Source organism: Tamandua tetradactyla, chromosome 6 (genome assembly GCF_023851605.1).
Source record: "Tamandua tetradactyla isolate mTamTet1 chromosome 6, mTamTet1.pri, whole genome shotgun sequence".
Taxonomy (NCBI): Eukaryota; Metazoa; Chordata; class Mammalia; order Pilosa; family Myrmecophagidae; genus Tamandua; species Tamandua tetradactyla.
In genome coordinates, this window is record NC_135332.1 from 114,354,987 (window position 1) to 114,369,295 (window position 14,309).

At 36.5% G+C, this 14,309-nt stretch overlaps 1 long non-coding RNA gene across 1 annotated transcript; it reads right to left on the reverse strand.

The window, feature by feature from the left end:
- Nucleotides 1–1,256: 1,256 nt before the first annotated feature.
- Nucleotides 1,257–4,959, reverse strand: LOC143686296 (uncharacterized). The gene is made up of 3 exons (XR_013177005.1): nt 4,772–4,959; nt 3,458–3,607; nt 1,257–1,628 (listed from the first exon to the last, which is right to left on the reverse strand). It is a non-coding gene; the product is annotated as an uncharacterized LOC143686296 (long non-coding RNA).
- Between the last annotated feature and the right edge of the window lie 9,350 nt (nt 4,960–14,309).

Consider the following 14,309-nt stretch of genomic DNA (forward strand, 5'->3'; position numbering starts at 1 on the left):
AACTCACTCCATTGCCTCAGGCAGGACATTAACTTGGGTTTAACCTCAGCTTCTTTATCCTTCGTCCATAAAAAATATAGACATTCCCTCCCACACAGGTATGTTTTGTGGATTCATTTGCAAAGGTTCTTTTATATCATAAATGTTAAATGCTGATTTACCTGAGTTATATGAAAGGAATTGCATTGGAAAACCAGGTCGATCTAAGTTTTTGGTATGTTAGTTTTGTTTTCATACAAGCCACTGCGGACCTGAGGACTGACTACTTTGTTTCTTGCACTTTACAGGGTGCTGTAATCTCACCATTTTCAGTTTTAGCATCTGCTCCTATTTATGTTGCTGTTAGGAATTTTTTTTCAAATTTACTGAGTGTTACATTATACTGGATGTTCTCACCTGATTGTATTTTACTTATAATTTTATATTCTGGATGATTTACTGTGGTGTGTCCTGGTCTAAGTAAGGCAGTCATTAAGAGGGTGATTTCCCTTTGCTATTCTGAGATGACATTATCCTCATACAATTGCTATGTTTATATGACAGAAATCTCTGGATAAAAATGGAAAAGTAGAGCTACTTAGCTAGATGCTTGAGAATCTCTAGATAGTTGCATTCTTTTCATTTTCATCCAAATTACTTACAATGCTGGGCTCTAAAAACTGGTAGCTTGGACTTCCAACCCAGTGTTCTTCAGATATAGATTTCTACTATTTGGCCTTATAGGGTGTATTTATAGATAGGCAAAAGATAGACACATGCTCATACATGCAAAAATCATTGAAAGAAATAACAGAGCCAATTCAAGCATTTATTTGGCAACTGACAGTTGAATTCAGTCACTAACTGGTTGCTTTAAGGTTAAATAGTGATTTCACAGAATTCAACTGCATCTCAACACTTTAGTATTGGTGTAGGCATATCCTGGATGTACATATTGTTACACAGCTGAATTTTAGTGACTATCTTCTCTTTCTCTCACATCCCTCATTCAATGCCAGCGCTATCTTAAAAACATAATCTGAATACAAACTAGAACAGGGCTATTGCACATGCTACCTCCTTGGCCTGGAAGCTTCTTGCCTTTTTGAGACTCATGTCTCAGATCTCTATTCAATGTCACTTAAAGGTTCTCAGAGAGACCTTCCCTTACACTTTATTCTAAACTAGGTCCCCTGTCCCATATCCTTCTCAATATCCTTGATCTATTTTATTTTTTTTGTAGAATTTTCACTATCTGAATTTATATTACATGTACATCTGTTGACTAGCTTGTTATCTCCCTCTTCCACCAGTGTATTAGCTTCTTGAGAGAAGGAATTTAGTTCATCTTTGTGCACTGGTATTGTTTTAGTTTTCTGGCTGCTAAAACAAATGCCATACAATGAATTGGCTTAAACAACAGGAATTTATTGGCTTACAGTTTTGAGGCTAGTAGAAGTCCAAAATTGAGGTGTCAGCAAGGCATAGCTTTCTCTCAGAAGACTATGGCATTTTGAGGCTGGCTGCCAGTGATCCTAGGGTCCTTGGCTTTTCTATCACATGGCAATGCACATCCTGGTGTGTCTTCTTTCTCTTCTAGGTGACTTGACTTCCAGCATCTTGCTTCTTGTGGTTTTCTCTCTTTCACTCTGCTTATAAAGAATTCCAATAATCTAGGTTAAAGCCCAATCTGATTACATTGGGTCACAACTTAACTTAACAGGTTACTATTTATAGTGTACCTACACCCACCAAAATGCAGACCAAGACCAAAAACATGTCTAAATTGGGGTACAAAATTCAATTCACATCAGATACATTCCCACACCTAAATTAGTGTGACAAATAGTATGTTCTCAATAAATATCTTTCATCAACTGAAGGAATGACTCAGGGTTGACTCATCCAGAACCTTGGCTCTCTAGTTTTGTATCATTCCATAGTAGTGTTCTGGGTTGCAAAGTTGTCATAGAAACTTGGAGGTCTCAATCAGCAGCAAATAATATCTGCTGAACAAATTGCTAAAGAAGTCTAGATAACATTAGGAGACAATGGAATTAGATCACACCAGTTGCTCAAATACTTCATTGTTTTTTCAGCTATGGTGACAATGTCTGTGCAGCAATCCAGACATGGGTCCTGTTAGCTCAGAGATTGACTGGGCGGTGTCAGGATTTGGCAGTGGCATGAAGGGTTTCTGCAGCACACAGCTGCAGCACCAGCCTCACATGCCATTCATGAAACAGGACCTGCACACTGCTATATGTATTATTAGGATCAGTTTTCTTTCTCATCTTCATTCATTCACAAGTCAATGAATATACTGATGTAGTGGCAATTTCCTTTATGCTTATTAGTATTCTCTTCCCATATTATTGAGAAATAAAGAGACAAAAGTTGATCAGAAATGCCTAGACTCTTGAGCAAAAGCTTCTCCTCTATGTTTACTTCTGTTTAGTCCTGTAACTAGTATAAGTTGAGTTATTCAGATAACTCAGTGTGTCAAATAACGTGGTAGTCACTAAGAAAAAGGAAAAAAAATGTTTTTTACATTTGTATTGCACTCTTGTAGAGTATTCATATGTATTATCTAATTTATTTCATTCAGTCTCTGTGCTCAAGAAGTTTATAACCTATTTGTGCCTAAGAAGCAAACACAAAAATAATTAGTCTAACACAAAAATACATAATTAAGGACTAAATTGCTTTGTTGGGTTAAATATTATTATTAAATAAATATTATAGAAAAATTATAGGACTTGAGACTACTTTTAGAGAAGGCTCCAGAGAGATGGTGAGGAGTCATCCAAAATTTTAGATGATTTCTCCACTGGATCTTTGCTTACACTTATGAATTGTGAATTATGAATCCAAAGAGTTTATAATCTAGGAGGAAACTTATGAAAGTAACATTAAAACAAACCTTAATATGGTCATAATATTGAAGATGTATAAACAAAATGGAACCAGACTCCAGAGGAAAAAGAGAGAGCTTCTGGTTGAGTTATCAAGGAAAGCATCATAAAGGAGGTGACATAGGATTAAATATTCGAGGCTGAGAGATGTACTACAGTAAATTCACTCAACTCAGCATCGATTTGGTCCATATAATCAAAGCATTTTGTATATCTAAATAACTTCCTAGAGGTAAATGTATCTCCTTTAGGTTTACAATGAGCAGTGTTACTAAGATAATCTATATAAAGAAGCTACTCAAGAAAGGCGTTCAAACCCACCCACAACTGAGCAAGAAGGATGAATCACACTCAAAATGGAGGAAATAACTATACCCAATTTAAATGACTACTGTTACTTAGTTAAAATGCTTTTCTCTACTTCCCAAATTAAAAAAAAAAGAAGTACTACTTGATATTATAACGATAAAATTTTAGTGCCAAAGGAAATAAGGAGAATATTTATGGTTCTGTGCATTGATGCAAAATTGATAAAAGGAAATGTATTAGAATATGTTCTTTACCTACAGAATTCATGATCCACAGGAGGAATGATGAATCCCATTTAAAATGGCAAAAGGAAGGATAAGTGAACAAATTCCCATAGGTTATAAGTGGCACTCACAACTAAGATTTGAAATCTGTTCAGTCCAGCTCCATGACACCACTTTGACCTGCCATAAAGGAAATAGATGAGAAAGTAGGGCAGGTAGAATGATGAAGCCAGTCTGTGAAAGTTCACAAGGAGAACAATATACTCATGCATAATAATCTGCAAGGGGTACAAATAGATTCCAATACTATCAGTTCATGATGGATCATCTGCAGCATACTTTGCTTTTAGTTTTAATGGCAGTTGGATTGTTCTCAATAATTACTTACTTTGACTTTTCAGTTTATTATGTTTACACTGATTTTTAAATGGAACTTATGCATTAGGAAAGGAAGCAGTTTGAGTCAATCTTAAACACAAAACAAAATTCCCTAAGTAAGGAAAGATGTGGGAGGCTCAGGCTCCTGTGTTATGTCATTCAGAAATATTAGCAGTCTGCCAGCCAGCCCTGGTTAGGCAGAGGGTTGGAGCCTAGAAGTCAGTAGATTAAAGAGACAAGACAGCTTCCGAACTCTTTTGAGTTATTTTCATATTATTGGGGGGCGGGGTGAGTTGAAAATGTTTTATTGTGGTAACATATATACAATCTAAAATTTCCCATTTTACCACACTTTCAAGTATACAATTCAGTAACATCAATTACATTCATAATGCAGTGCTACCTTGACCACCGTCCATTACCAAAACTTTTCCATTGCCTCAAACAGAAACTCTGTACGAATTAAGTATTTATTGCCCATTCCTCACTCTCACCCCTTCCCCTAGTAACCTGTATTCTAATTTCTGTCACTATGAATTTGCATATTCTACTTATTTCATATAATTGAGGTCATACAATTTTGTCCTTTCATGTCTGACTTATTTCCCTCAACTTGAATTCTTCAAAATTCATCCATTTTGTCACATGCATCAGAACTTTGTTCCTTTTAATAACTGGATAATATTCCATTGTGTGTGTATAGATCATATTTTGTTTATCCATTCATCTGTTGATGGATACTTGGGTTGCTTCCACATTTGGTTATTGTGAATAATACCCTGCATTCAATTCTTTTGGGTATTGTTCTAGTTTGCAAGTTGCTGGAATGCAATATACCAGAAACGGAATGGCTTTTAAAAAGGGGAATTTATTAAGTTGCAAGTTTACAGTTCTAAAGCTGTGAAAATGTCCAAATTAAAGCAAGGCTATAAAACTATCCAATTTAAGGCATTTAGGGAAAGATACCTTGGTTCAAGAAGGCCGATGGCATTCAGGGTGACTCTCTCAGATGGAAAGGCACATGGCAGGAACTGCTAGCTTCCTCTTCATTGGCTTCTCAGGGGTTCTGTCCATTCTGCTGGCTCTGTTGGTTTTGGTGGCTTTTGTGGCTCTCAAACTTTTTCCAAATGGTTCCCTCTTAAAGGATTCCATAAGCAACACCACCTTGAATGGGTGGAGACGCATCTCCATGGAGACATCTAATTAAAACCTACACACAATTGGGTGGGTCATCTCCATGGAAACACTAAAAAAAATTCCACCCAGCAATATTGAGTAAGGATTAAAGGACATAGCTTTTCTGGGGTATATATTAGCTTCAAACCAGCACAGGTATATTTCCAGAAGTGGAATTGCCATGTTATAGGTAATTATATACTTAACTTTCTGAGGAACAGCGAAACTGTTTTCCACCATGGCTATAATATTTTACACTCCCACCAACAATGTGCAAAAGTTCCTCTTTCTCCATACCCTCACCAATACTTGTTATTTTGTTTTTTTATTAATAGCCATTCCAGAGGGTGTGAAGTGGTATCTCATCATGATTTTGATTTGCATTTCCCTAATGGCTAATGATGTTGCGCATCTTTTCTTGTGCTTATTTTCCATTTGTATATTTTCTTTGGAGAAATGTCTATTTAAATCATTGGCCCATTTTTAAATTGGGTCGTTTATCTTCTTGTTAATGAATTGTAGGAATTCTTTATATTTTATTTAAAATATTTATATTAAATATTATATTATTATATTATATTAAATTCTTATTAAATATATGGTTGCACTGTATTTTCTCCCATATTATAGGTTATATTTTCACTTTCTTGATAATATCCTTTGATGTACAAAAAATTTTTAATTTTGATGAAGTATTATTTATTGAGATTTTTCTTTTTTTGCTTGTGTTTTTTATGTAAAGTCTAAGAATCCATTACCTGATGTGTTCTCCTATGTTTTCTTCTAGTAGTTTTATAGTTTTAGTTCTAACATTTAGGTCCTTGATCTATTTTGAGTTAAATTTTGTATATGATGTGATGGAGGGTCCATCTTCACTCTTTTGCATATGGATATCCAGTTTTCCCAGCACTATTGGTTGAATAGACTACGCATTCCCCATTGAGTGAACTTGGGAACCATGTCAAAAATCACAGCAAAACTACTAGAACTAATAAATGAGTACAGCAAAGTGCCAGGTTACAAGATCAACACTCAAAAATCTGTACAAGATCAACGCTCAAAAAATTTCTACCACTAGTAATGAACAATCTGAGGGAGATATCAAGAAAAAAAATTTCGTTTACAATTGCAATCAAAAGAATAAAATATTGAGGAATAAATTTAACTAAAGAGACAAAAGACCTATACAAAGAAAACTACAAGAAATTGTCAAAAGAAATCACAGAAGACCTAAATAAATGGAAGGGCATATCATGTCCATGGATTGGAAGACTACATATAGTTAAGATGTCAATTCTACCTAAATTGATTTACAGATTCAATGCAATACCAATTAAAATCCCAAAAACTTACTTTTCAGAAATATAAAAACCAATAACCAAATTTATCTGGAGGGGCAGGGTGCCCCAAATAGCTAAAAGTATCTTGAGAAAGAAAAATGAAGTAGGAGGTCTCATGCTACCTGACTTTAAGGTGTATTACAAAGCTACAGTGGTCAAAATAGCATGGTACTGGCATAAAGATAGATATAATGACCAGTGGAATTGAATAGAGTGTTCAGATATAGACCCTCTCATCTATGGACAATTGATCTTTGATAAGGCAGTCAAGCCAACTCACCTGGGACAGAATAGTCTCTTCAATAAATTGTGACTAGAGAACTGGATATCCACATGGAAAAGAATGAAAGAGCATCCATATCTCACACCCTATACAAAAATTAACTCAAAATGTATCAAAGACCTAAACATTAGATCTAAGACCAAAGAACTTTTAGAAGAAAATGCAGCATAATATCTTATCAATCTTACAATAGGAGGCAGTTTCCTAGACTTTATACCCAGAGCACAAGTATTGAAGAAAGAAAGAAATAAATGGGAACTCCTCAAAATTAAATACTTTCATACATCAAAGATCTTTATCAAGAAAATAAAAAGACAGCCTACAAAATGGGAGACAATATTTGGAAACGATATATCAGATAAAGGTCTAGTATCCAGAATATATAAAGAGATTGTTCAACTCAACAACAAAAAGACAGACAATCCAATTACAAAATGGGCAAAACACATGAACAGACATTTCTCAGAAGCGGAAATACAAATGACCAGAAGGCACATGAAAAAATGCTCAACTTCGCTGGCTATTAGGGAAATGCAAATCAAAACCACAATGAGAGAATTACTGATTGCATATGTAGAATGGAATGATTTCTAAATGTTGTGTTAATTTCTTTTTTTTCTTTAATTAATAAAAAAAAACAAAAAACAACCACAATGAGATATCATCTCACACCCACCAGAATGGCCATTATCAATAAAACAGAAAATGACAAGTGCTGGAGAGGATGTGAAGAAAGAGGCCCACTTATCCACTGTTGGTGGGAATGTCAAATGGTAAAACCACTGTGGAAGGCAGTATGGGAGTTCCTCAGGAAGCTAAATATATAATTGCCATATGACCTGGCAATACCATTGTTAGGTATCTACTCAGAGGACATGAGGGCAAGAACACAAACGGACATTTGCACACCAATGTTTATAGAAGCATCATTTATGATTGCCAAGAGATGGACAGCCAAAATATCCATCAACAGACAAGTGGTTAAGCAGGCTGTGGTACATACATATGATGGAATATTATGCAGCTGTAAGACAGAATAAAGTCATGAAGTATGTAACAACATGGAAAGACTTTAAGGACATTATGCTAAGTGAGATTAGCCAGAAATAAAAGCACAAATACTGTATGGTCTCACTGATATGAACTGACATTAGCGAATGAGCTTGGAGAATTTCAGTTGGTAACAGAGACCATCAGGAGACAGAAATAGGGTAGATATTGGGTAATTGGAGCTGAAGGGATACAGATTGTGCAACAGGACTGATTGTAAAAATTCAGAAATGGATAGCAGAATACTACCTAGCTGTAATGCAATAATGTTAGAACACTGAATGAAGCTGAATGTGAGAATGATAGAGGGAGTAGGCTGGCCACGTTTCTTGAAGTTAATTTTATCTTGATATGGCTGCTGCAGTGTGACTGTGTGGTTGTGAGAGCCTTGTGTCTGATGCTCCTTTTGTCTACCTTATTGATGGACAAGTAAAACATATGGATTAAAAATAAATAAGTAATGGGGGAACAAATGTTAAAATAAATTTAGTAGATTAAAATAAATTTAGTAGATTGAAACGGTGAAGGGGAGGGGTAAGGGCTATGGTATGTATGAATTTTTTTCTGTTTCTTTTTGTTGCTTTTTCTGAATTGATGCAGATGTTCTAAGAAATGATCATGATGATGAATATACAAATATGTGATGATAGTGTGAGTTGATTACATAACAAGAACAGAATGATCATATGATAAGAGTTTGTGTTTGTATGGATTATGTATCATAAATAAAAAATAAATAAATTAAAAAAAAATCAATTGGCCAGGACTTCCAGGAAGATGGCTGACTAGAGTAGCTCGAGATTAGCCCTGCTCCACGGAAAAGTTAGAGAAGGGACAGGAGAGCGACTGAGGTGGCAATTTGTGAGTGAGGCTGACCTAGGGAGATCCTTCTGCACTGCATGTGGCAGCCCTGGTTACAGAGACCAAGGAACTGAGAGGGAGAAAGCTGGAGCCTTGCGCGGAGGTGTGGAGGTGCAGAGCCCACGGGAGTGCATGGATGGGAATGCAGGACTAGGAAGTAAGCCAGGCCATGTTCCTTGGGCACACTACCCTCGCCACCACAGACCCATGACTGGCAACTCACCCCACAACCCACGCACCTGAACCCCATCACCCTCTCCCATTCCCTGTGCTCCAGGCACCCACACGCTACCAGCCCCCAGTGCACATACCTGCCCCACACCCTCACTCCAGGTGCAGCCCAACCCACCTCTCCTGCACACCGCCTGAGCACTATCTCCCCCTTCCTGTTCCCTGCAGACTGTTGCCAGTGCATAAAGGTTGCGGACACTAATCTACATACCTAGGCTACCCCCGCTCTCCCTCGCCCATAGTGTCACACAGCCTTACCTCCCGCCCTGAGCTCAGCACATCCATGGCATGCCCAAGCTCATACATGTGCACAGGCCCCCAATCACATCATTCAGCTCTGGAAACTTCACTGTACAGCAGTCCTAGAACTGTGCATGCCCTCAACCCTCAGCCTCACTTCCCAGCTGTGAGAAAGTGCTGACCTGCACAGCTGGGTCACAGCTGCTGCCAATCCACGAAGGCATAAAGCCAATTTGCTGCCACAGCTCTACGCATGTGCACAAAAGGCCCCACTCCTTAGACCAGTGCCTACCAGAGTTACCCCCACCCCCCAGACTGGTGCACCCACACAGCTATATCCTCCCTGGCCTCTGGGCACCCATGTTCACAAACATCAGCATGACATCCCCAACCTGTACCCATACCTGCCCTGAAACAAATCACCACACTGAGTGCCCTACACCCTGCCCTGCTCCTTGCTGTACAACCATCCCACAAACACAAAGCCTTAGACTACTGAAAGAAATCAACTCCCGAAGTAAATCAATCAAGATATTTACATGCCATGAAGACAACAGAAGATCATTAAACATAGCACAATGCAGACAGATATAGCTTTACCTAATGACAAAATTAAAACACAGAGGAGACACAGATGTTGGAACAACTGATTACAGATGTTCATATAGCTCAACTTAATAAAATAAGTGGGAGAGCAAATGACATAAAGGAGATCAAGAAGACAGTAGACGAGCACAAAGAGGAATTTGAAAGAATAAATAGAAAAATAGAGGAAATCACAGAGATTAAAGACTGTTGACTAAATCAAAAACATACTAGAGGCACACAACACCAAATTTGAAGAGACAGAAGAAAGAATAAGTGATATAGAGGACAGGATAATTGACTTTGAAGACTCAAAACAGCAAATGGCAAAAAAGTTGGAAAAAATTGGATGGGAACTCAGGGAAATGATAGACAAAACAAACTGCACAATATATAAGAATCATTGGTGTCTCAGAAGGAGAAAGAGAGGAATAAAGGGCTAGGAAGAGTAGTTGAGGATATAATGGGGGAAATTTTCCCAACCCTTATAAAAGATGTAAATATACAAGTCAAAGAAGCTCAAAGAACTCCAAACAGAATAAATCCAAATAGGCCTTCCCCAAGGCACATACTAATCAATCTGTCAAATGTTGAAGACAAGCAGACAATCCTGAAAGTGGCAGGAGAAAAACAATCTACTACATACGAGGGAAATCAAATAAAACTGAATTTAGACTACTCAATTAGCACACTGGAGGCAAGAAGCAGTGGTATATTATATTCAAGATCCTGAAAGAGAAAGACTTACAATCAAGAATTCTGTACCCAGTCAAATTGTCCTTCAAAATTGAAGGACAGATTAAATTTTCACAGACAAAGAAATCCTAAAAGAATTTGTTAACAAGAGACTGACCCTACAAGAAATACTAAAAGGAGTCCTGTCAGCTGAAAAAAAGAGACAGAAGAGGGAGGTCTGGAAGAGGGCACAGAATTGAAGAGTAACACTAAGGGTAATTTAAATAATATAAAGAGAAAGAGGGAAGAGAATATATAGATCTGACAAATAAAAAAGAAAAAATGGTGGAATCAAGGAACAACTTTTCAATAATAATTTTGAATGTTAATGGACTAAACTTACAAATTAAAAGATACAGATTTGCAGAATGGATTAAGAAACATAACCCAGCTATATGCTGCTTACAAGAGATCATCTTAGACATGAGGATACAAATAGTTTGAAAGTCAAAGGATGGGAAAAGATTTTCCAAGCAAGTTGTAACCAAAAGAAAGCAGGAGTAGCTATACTAAGATTGGACAAAATAGACTTTAAATGTAAAGACATCAAAAGAGACAAAGAAGGACACTATATACTAATTAAAGGGACAATTCACCTAGAAGAAATCACAATCATACATGTTTATGCTGCCAATCACAGAGCTCCAAAGTATATGAGACAGACATTGGCAAAACTGAAGGGGGTGATAGATGTTTCAACAATAATAGTAGGAGTCTTCAATACACCACTCTCCTCTATAGACAGAACAACCAGAAAGAAGATCAACAAGGAAATAGAGAACTTAAACAACTTGATATATGGATTAGACTTAACACACATATATACATAATTACACTTCAAAACACCAGGATATACATTCTTCTCTAGTGCTCATGGAACACTCTCCAGAATAGATCATATGCTGGGGCACAAGACAGATCTTTATAAATTCAAAAACTGTAAAATTATTCAAAGCACTTTCTCTGATCACAATGGGATGGAGCTGGATCTCAATAACCACCAAAGAACAAGAACATTCACAAATATATGGATATTAAATAAAAAACTCTTAAGCAACCAGTGGGTCAAAGAAGAAATTGCTAGAGAAATCACTAGCTATCTGGAGATGAATGAAAATGAGAATACAACTCATCAGAACTTATAAGATGTGGCAAAGGCTGTGCTGAGAGGGAAATTTATTGCCCTAAATGCCTATATTAAAAAACAAGAAAGAGCAAAAATTGAGGACTTAACAGCAAACCTGGAGGAACTTGAGAAAGAACAGCAAACTAACCCTAAAGCAAACAGGAGATGAGAAATAACAAAGATTAAAGCAGAGATAAAGGAATGGGAGGACAAAGGAACAATAGAAAGAATCAATAAAACTAAAAGTTGGTTATTTGAGAAAATCAATAAAATTGATGGGCTACTGGCAAGACTGACAAAGAAAAAAAGATAGAGGATGCAAATAAACAAAATCAGAAATGAAGAGTGGTGTGTTACCATAGACCCTGAAGAAATTAAAGAAATCATAAGAGGATGCTATGAACAGCTATATGCCAAAAATTAGACAATTTAGATGAAATGGACAAATTCCTGTAGACACACAAACAAGCTACACCGACTCAGGAAGAAACAGAAGATCTCAACAAACCAATCACAAGTAAAGAGATTCAATCAGTCATCTAAAATCTTCCTACAAAGAAAAGCCCAGGGCCAGATGGCTTCACAGGGGAATTTTATCAAATATTCCAGAAAGAACTAATACCAATCCTCCTCTAACTTTTCCAAAAAATTGAAGAAAAAGGAACTCTACCTAACTCATTTTATGAAGTGAATATCATTTTAATACCAAAACTGGGTAAAGATGCTATAAGAAAGGAAAATTACAGGCCAATCTCCCTAATGAACATATATGCAAAAATTCTCAATAAAATATTAGCAAATCAAATCCAACAGCACATTAAAAGAATTATACACCATGACCAAGTGGGATTTATATCAGGAATGCAAGGATGGTTTAACACAAGAAACCCAATTAATGTAATATAGCACATTAACAAATCGAAAGGGAAAAATCACGTGATCATCTCAACTGATGCTGAAAAAGCATTCAACAAAATTCACCATACTTTTCTGATAAAAACACTCCAAAAGATAGGAATCAAAGATAACTACCTCAATACGATAAAGGGAATATATGAAAAACTGATAGCCAGCGTTGTACTCAAAAGCCTTCCCCCTAAGATGAGATATAAGACAAGGATGCCCACTGTCACCACTATTATTCAACATTGTGCTAGAAGTTCTAGCTAAAGCAATCATGCAGGACAAAGAAATAAAAGGCATCCAAATTGGAAAGGAAGAAGTAAAATTCTCATTATTTGCAGATGATATGCTACTTTATTTGGAAGAGCCTGTGAAATCTACCACAAAGTTACTTGAGCTAAATAAACAAATTCAGCAACATGGTGGGATATAAAATTAATGTGCTAAAATCAATAACATTTTATACACAAGCAATGACCTAGCTGAGGAGTCAGTTAAAGAAAAAAATTCCATTCAAAATAGCAACTAAAAGAATCAAATACTTAGGAATGAACTTAATTAGGGATGTAAAGGACTTGTACACAGAAAACTATATAACATTGCTAAAAGAAATCAAAGGAGATCCAAATAGGTGGAAAGATATTCCCTGCTCATAGATAGGAAGGCTAAATATAATTAAGATGTTAATTATCCCCAAATTGATCTACAGATTCAACATAGTACCAATAAAAATTCCAACAATCTACTTTGAAGATTTGGAAAAGCTAATTACCAAATTCATCTGGAAGGGAAAGAGACTCTTGCTAAAAGCATCCTAAAAAAGAACAAAGTGGGAGGATGAACACTCCCTGACTTAAAAACCTATTATAAAGGCACAGTGGTCAAAACAGCATAGTATTGGTACAAAGACAGAAGTATTGACCAAAGGAGTCGAATCGAGAATGCAGAAATAGATCACCAAATCTATGGTCAACTGATTTTTGACAGGCCCCCAAATCCTCTGAACTGGAACAAAATAGTCTTTTCAATAATTGGGCATGGAAGAACTGGATATCAATAGCCAAGAGAATGAAAGAGGACCCCCATCTTACACCCTACACAAAAATTAACTCAAAGTGGATCAAACATCTAAATATAAGAACTAGCACCATAAAGCTTCTAGAAGAAAATGTAGGGAATCATCTTCAAGACCTAGTAATAAGAGGTAGCTTCCTAAACTTTACACCCAAAGCACAAGCAACAAAAGAAAAAATAGATAAATGGGAATGCCTCAAAATCAAATGCTTCTGCACCTCAAAAGACTTTGTCAAAAAAGAGGCAGCCAACTCAATGGGAGAAAATATTTGGAAATCACATACTGGACAAAGGTTTAATCTCCTGTATATACAAAGAAATCATACAATTCAACAACAAACAAACAGACAACCCAATTATAAAATGGGCTAAAGATATGAATAGGCATTTTTCTGAAGAGCAAATACAGATGGCTCAAAAGCACATGAAGAGATGATCATTTCATTGGCTATAAGGGAAATGCAGATCAAGATTACAATGAGATACCACCTCACACCTATTAGAATGGCTGTTATTAAACAAACAGGAAACTATAAATGTTGGAGAGGATGTGGAGAAACTGGGACACTTATGCACTGCTGGTGGGAATGTATAATGGTGCAGCCACTATGGAAGACTGTTTGGCAGTTCCTTAGGAAACTAAATATCGAGTTGTCCTATGGCCCAGCAATAGCACTACTTGGTATATACCCAGAAGAGCTGAAAGGAATGACACAAACAAACATTTGCACACCGATGTTCATAGCAGCATTATTCACAATCGCCAAAAGATGGAAACAAGCCAAATGTCCATCAACAGACGAGTGGATCAACAAAATGTGGCATATACATACGATGGAATATTATGCAGCAGCAAGACAAAACAACGTCTTGAAGCACATGACAAGATTGATGAGCCTT